Source organism: Morone saxatilis, unplaced genomic scaffold, assembly GCF_004916995.1.
Source record: "Morone saxatilis isolate NCDOM2014 unplaced genomic scaffold, NCSU_SB_2.0 Contig2, whole genome shotgun sequence".
In the NCBI taxonomy this organism is placed as follows: domain Eukaryota; kingdom Metazoa; phylum Chordata; class Actinopteri; family Moronidae; genus Morone; species Morone saxatilis.
The window spans coordinates 11104379-11111135 of NW_023339762.1; the positions used below are offsets into that span (position 1 = coordinate 11104379).

Here is a 6757-nt window from a genome sequence, read left to right on the forward strand (position 1 = left end):
CTTTTTAAATGCTAATCCACAGGTTGCGTGCCCAGCTCACTTGCCACTTCTTGTTGACACTGTAGATGCATTTAAGCGGTTACCTCAACATGCTCATTTTATCTGGTGATAAAAGCTTTTGAGCTACGTTGCAAGGCTGAGCCAAAGTGACAGAGGCTCTGCGACACCTCCAGCTCTGCAATCAGCAGCCAGTGTCTGACATGTTTAACCCTTCGTCCACTCCCCGTACATCTCTGCTGTCACTCACATCTGGTCTCTTCTCACAACACCTCAGTAGGGGAGGTCAGTCAGACATATGGTCTTGTATGAAAGTTGTTGGTGATTTGGAAGCAACACACACAGTACTGCATACACATTATACTTGTGAGTTGAACCACCTGATACCTTCTGTAAGACTCTCTAAACCAGAAGTTATACAACAGATTAAATCTAAATCGGTTTGTTTGTGCAGGCAAAAAAGCTGAAACTGTGAGAAAAACAACTCATATACTTTGTATAAAGACACACAGAGCTTCTCTTATCTTAAAGTTAACTCCAGTGGTACAATATAACTATTTACTACAGTACTTTACTTCCATCAATTTTGAGGTACTTGTTGAGTATTTCCATTATCTTCTTCTATACTATATATTAATATACTTCTATTCCACCACAAATTGGTTGGAAATTTTTACTCCACTGCATTAATTTGACAGCTATACCATTTTACCTTTTAAAACACATGATCAGCTCATTAAATAGGATACATTGCTATAGGTGAGACTAATAAGTGGTACTATTGGTTACCAGTATAGCACCTCAACTTGTTAATGTTGTTCTTACATGTTAATGAGTCAGTATTATAATCAAGCAATATAATATATCATATTTTACACTTCAAATAAGTCATTCTGCACTCTTGGCAATGGCACTTAAGTGTTTTTACTTATTTCTTATGTTTTACTAACAGTATTTTACCATTTGTATATCTAAATAGGCCGAAAAAAACAAGCATGATGTTGATGATTACAAGTGTCCAATCATTACTGCACACATACAACACTGATCTATGAGGTGATGCGGTGGAACGAGTTAACTGGAGGTTAAACGCAAGTCAAAGAGGAGGCCTCGTGGAATAGCTGCTCTGGTCAGAGGTCAGACACTGGTAATGTAAATTGAGTGAGGTCAATGAGAACGGTGGGGTCATACGTAAAGATTTAAATGTCAATATGTCAATATAATGGTTATGCTCCGAGTATTTTCTCTCGTTCAAAATCACCGTCCAGAAAAGACCTCTGACCTTCCTCTCTCAATTAAGGTTTTGGAGAAGTGATTACATTGAAAAGAGTACAATACACAGATCTAGTTATTTACACGGGGGAATGAACAACAAGCATAGACAGTCATTTTCATAATGCGCCTACTATTGTAAATATTTGTCCACCCTCTGATTTCAAGGTAATCATTTTTTTTCTTCTTCTCGTGAATAATCATTCATGCGTGATTTAACTCTTTCAGCTGGGTCAATTCTACAAGAACCTCAAAGGAGTCTGAATCGATGTAATTTTTCTTCACACGCACACACAAAGCAAACAGTGCATTAATATTCAAAACAGCCACTGGGTGAACCTGTGCTGAATTTCAACAGCTTGTTCGTTATTTGATTATTCCTTCAGCCTCTCATTTCAGTAGCTGCGCAAGGAAATGTGTTCCTGACACCAATAAAACCCCTTACCACCCTCCCCTGAAAACAACACAGCAACAAAGCTCAAAGCGATGTACATACACATACTGAGGAGGAGGAGGAGGGCAAAAACAAAAGCTCCCTGACATATTGAAATTTAGATATAATGAAAACATTTAATGGGCTGTTTTATCAGCTGCAAATAAGCAGACTGTGCCGCTGTGTTTGTGTTTTGACTTGTGTGGTTGTTGAGAACAGACGTGTTACAGTACGCCCAAAGGGTCGGGATGCATGGAGTTACCACGTGGAGCTGGCTACTGATATTAGCATTGACAGTATAATGGGACAAAGTGCTAACTGGCTTTCTGCCTCTGGCATCTAATGGTTACAGCACTGAAGTATACGGGGGCCACATGGAGGGAGAGCGAGCGCTTACAGCTGATGAATAGAGACAGTGTGTGCGTGTGTGTGTGTGTGATTCGCTCTACAGGCTAGATTATCATCTGTTCGGTGGAATCTGATACGGAGGGGAAGCCGGCATCAAAGGCAACTGTCAACGCCTCATCAAGGAACCTGCTTCTGTCAGCCTCCCTCTTTCTATTTCGCTCTTCCTCGCTTGCTCACACTCATACACATACTATAGACATACACACACACACACACACAAGCGCACACACTCTTATATTCTTAGCCACACATTTACATACTGTACACACTCTTGCTCTCTTTATAACTCTGCCTCTTTCTAACAAGCACACAAACACAAATTAAAGTACACATTAAAAAACACACACACTGTCAGCCGCACACATGCAGGGAGCCAGGCCCAAGGGCAGGGGAACTCGGTGTGAACCCTCGGGAGAAAGATATCACGATGAGAGACAAACCAAATGGAAATGAATGCAGTTTTTCTGCACCGCAGATCAGAAAACAAGACACTTCTGCGCACACTGAGAGACTACATGCTGCTGTTTATTTTGGGTTGGAGAATGTAATTATTTGTCTGCCATTGCTGCTGTTGGTGTTATTAATGAGTTACACTCTCAGTTGGAAACGATTCAATATGATTTTTCATGGGGGGTAAATGTGGAATGAGCACTGAGAAAGTCAGATAAAAGCTGTTGTTCGGTTCTGATGTGCAAACAGAGGCATATCAGTGCTGCACTTTAGGTTTGTAGCAGATTTTTGAATTGTGTTGGACCAGCAATCCACATGAAAGGAGGACAATATTTCACAATGGCAGTTTTTATACTGAACACTGGAGCTATTCATGCAGAGATTTCCTACAGTGAACATTTTTCAGAACTCAGGTCCAAACCGAGACCTTGTAGTCCACCTGCCAGGTGGTGTGAGGTTAGAGTTTAACTATGGTGTGGTCGGCCTGCAGTCAGAACGCTTTGTCTTTACTCCTAATGAAGGAAAATCTTTGTGTTCAATCCATGGTAACATCATTAGTCACATTCTTACATTGTTAGCAGAGAAGCAGGCATAAACAGAAGAACTTACAGATGAATGTGTAACATTCATCCCAACTAAATGTCATATGATAATTGGTGCGTATCGATTCATCAGTTAAACGATTGACAGGAAATGTATTTCCTAACTATTTATTGAGCAAAAATAAATTGTTCCTGCTTCTAAAAAGCAATCTAGATAACCTTGATAAGAAATTTGTCATTATTTTCGGTCAAACAATTGATTGTTTAATGGCAAAGTAATTTACAGGTTCATAAATAATGATCGTTGCAGCTCTAACATTAACTTTTTTCATATAGCGCTCACTTTAAAAAAAGAATGTTTGTGGCTTGTACGTGAGGCTGTGCTCCCTTCAGCTGGGTTCATGTGGCCCCGTCCACCTGTTGATTGTAACATTGTCATTTTACTGATGAAGGTCAAACAGGTGCCGACGTGGTTTTCAGCTGCTCTTTGATGAGAAAAGCATTACACAAACTAACTGCAGGTCAGAACAGCAGACAAAGTCTAGAGCAAACAAGCTTAGCAAAGTGTTATAGGGAGGGGGGGGCGGCACTCAAACTGACGGGGCTCTGACTCAAACAAACGCGGTGTGGAAAAAACAGGACCATTCCCTTTCAGCCTGTCTCCTCTGCTGTGATGCTGACCCTCTCGTGTCTTATAGCACTTTTTTTTATTTATTTTTTTCTGTGCAAATTCAGAATCTGTGTATCTGTTTTAGATTTCAGTGCGTGGGAGGCAAAAGATGTTTATATAAGAGTTATTACTGAGTTAAAAATATTAGATGCTTAGTGAAACTGTTGCGTAGTTTTCAGTTCTGCTGTATGGCTCATACAGATTTAGTATAATGGTATAGAAGGTAATTATTTTCTGTTGGTGTATTACTCAGTCTTTCATATTGGAGACATTTGGGAATATACGGCTTACTTGGCTGACAAAATGTTCAATTCCCATCAAAAAAAGGTCTTCTGTTTGTGTGTGATAAAATGCGGACACACTTCAATCTCACCATGAAACACAGTTTCAGTTTGTGCTCGCTCCAAAATAAGATGCTCTGTCTGCGCTCTGATACGTCTAGATATACAGCTGGATTAGGTGTGCAGTGATGATAGTCGACCAGAAAATGCCGCTCGGTATAGCCGAGAGTTTTCTTGCCTCATCTGGACTGTGATAAGAACCACCATCCGTGAGATGATGATAGCGCAGTTTTATTAATTTCAGCTCCGCTCCTTCGACTTTTATGTTTGAGATTCAGGCACCAAAAACTCCTTTTCTGCCAAAAGATTGTCTGCATCTGGTGCCGCCAGCTACTCTGCAGTTTCAACACCAGTTTGATCATCTGTTGTGAATTTGAAATGCTCCTCACTTAAAATGTTCACCTTGAGGGCCTCTGCCAAGCCACCGGTCACGACGCCTCTCCCTTCTCCGCCTCCCCTGGTGTGAGTGTGAGTGTGTGTGTGTGAGTGTCTGTGTGCATATGCCTGGTGGGGGTGTGTGAGTCTGTATACTGTACGTGCGAGTTAATGTGTGCACCAAGCGAACATTAATACCCTCTCAATGTCAATGACTCCTCCTAGTAGGGAAAGTCAGTGAGCCACTGATGGACTCACAATAACCTTCCCTGCGAGGCAGTACTGTGGCTGTGAGTGTGAGTGTGTGTCAGTGTGTGTGTGTGTGTGTGTGTGTGCGTGCCTGAGACAAGGTGACACAAGGAAACAGTCCTCTGCTGATGACTGATGGCCAGACCCAGCTGTCCTGACCTTACTTATGTTCGGTCACTCCTGTAGAGGTGAGGATCATGTGACAAAAACAGTCCAGACTAAACACAATGCGAGGGCAGTCACTGCCCAAATCTGAATGACCCTTTTAAAAACCAAATTCTTCCCTTTAGAGGTTTTTGTGTAAACACATCCTGCTGAATGTAGACCAACACTTCGCTGTGACTCAAATGAATGGAGGCAAGGCTTAGGCTTATGCAATATCTCTCATTTTGTGTCAAAACACACACAGTTCAGAGTAATTGCCCTATGTGCCTCCACCTGTGTTTACACTGGGAACACGATACTCTCCTTTCATTTAAATACATTTTTAATCAAATTCCACAGCAAATCTTTAAAAAACTTCACTGTTCATTAGCCTGCGTCAGAGGCTTTTGTTACCAGGACCCAGAGGCCAACCTCAGCGTCTTCAGGCACACGTACCTTATTCACACTGAACAATGGCTGCGAGAAAGCCCTTGGGGCAAATAGTGAGCCGAATAGGTCTTTATTGGTTTCTCTGATCACATACAGTAAATAAATACAGCCTAAAACCAAGGCAGAGTCCTCAGGGAGCTCATTTGTTGCGTAAAATTACACAACTGCTCATCCATTCGTCACAGAAATCACACAACGGTTCATCCAGGTATCACAACCTTTCAAACGGAGCTATGATGTTTTTAATAATTTTTCCTCTCCTCCCATTGTCTGACTAGTTTAAAGTGTGAATGATTGCTTCCACTTCTGGTGATTAAATGTGAGGGCTCACCTAGGAGACTCACTACCTCCAGTGCACACCAGAGACATATTATTATCCTCGTGCATGCATGAACACACATACAGTCACGCACAGAACACACAAACACATTTTATATGCACATGCGCTCGCACTACAGACACTTCCAACAATGTTCACTGTCATGCAAAAATCATAAAAGCTCACAAGTGCTGCCCCTGGGTTGGTTTTCACACAGACACGCAGGCGAGAGCAGCGTTTTTCACAGAGGAGCGGGCTTTTGTGTCAATGAACAAAGGGAATCTCCTTCCACCTCTGTTCCCCTCTCCCCTAAATCCTATCATGTACCGCTATTCGTCTCCCACACCCCTGTTTCCAAGTTACCGGCAGCATCGGCTGCCAATCTCGCTTAATTGCCTCCTGGGTAAAGTGGCTGAGGCTGAGGAGCGCCCGATGAGAGCGAGCTGTCCTCGCCTTTTCCTGCAGCGCACTCACTGCTACCTCACCAAAGGAGACTCCACCTGTGTGCCTTTGGGAAATTACACAGTTGTGTTGACGTAGAGTGAAACTTCAGTAACCAACCTTGGAGGCTCACTGTATGAAAAACTCATATCACTAAAATGCAACTAAGGGACTTTTATTTTTGAGAGGAAAAACTGCTCCGTGAGGACCTTTTTAATTTAAGCTTTTAATAGACGCTGAGGATGGAAAGCACATGAATATCAAATGCTCTGAATAGGAAATGTCTAATAAGAGATAACAAAGTACAGAACAAACGGTAAAACAATAACAGCAGACAGTGTTTGTTGTAACCATAAGCAGCTTTCCACACTAACCTTGCTCAAGCATGTAGAAAAAGAAAAGCTCTTTTTCGCTCACTCCCGGTTGCAGAATTTACCACCCTGTTGCTCCTTGTTTCCTCTTCTTCCTTTGTTGCGTCTTCCTCACCAATAGATCCTCCTCATCCTCGGGATCGGGGCTGGAATTAACAGCTCATGAGGAAAGCCAGGCGGAAGAGAAAGAAAACACACCAGAGAAGAAAAGAAACACACTCTTCTCGCCCCTAAGTCCTCCTTGGCAGTGTATCCCCATCCGTCAGAGCACGGCGACTGAGTGTGTGTGTGTGTG

The 6757-nt window shown here is 42.3% G+C and overlaps 1 protein-coding gene across 1 annotated transcript in view; it reads right to left on the reverse strand.

Annotated features, from left to right (window-relative positions):
* Positions 1-6757, reverse strand: part of shisal1b (shisa like 1b) — a gene marked incomplete at its 5' end in the record, with an annotated part of 38341 nt that extends 31584 nt beyond the window's left edge. The window contains 1 exon segment of the mRNA XM_035665869.1: positions 6466-6757.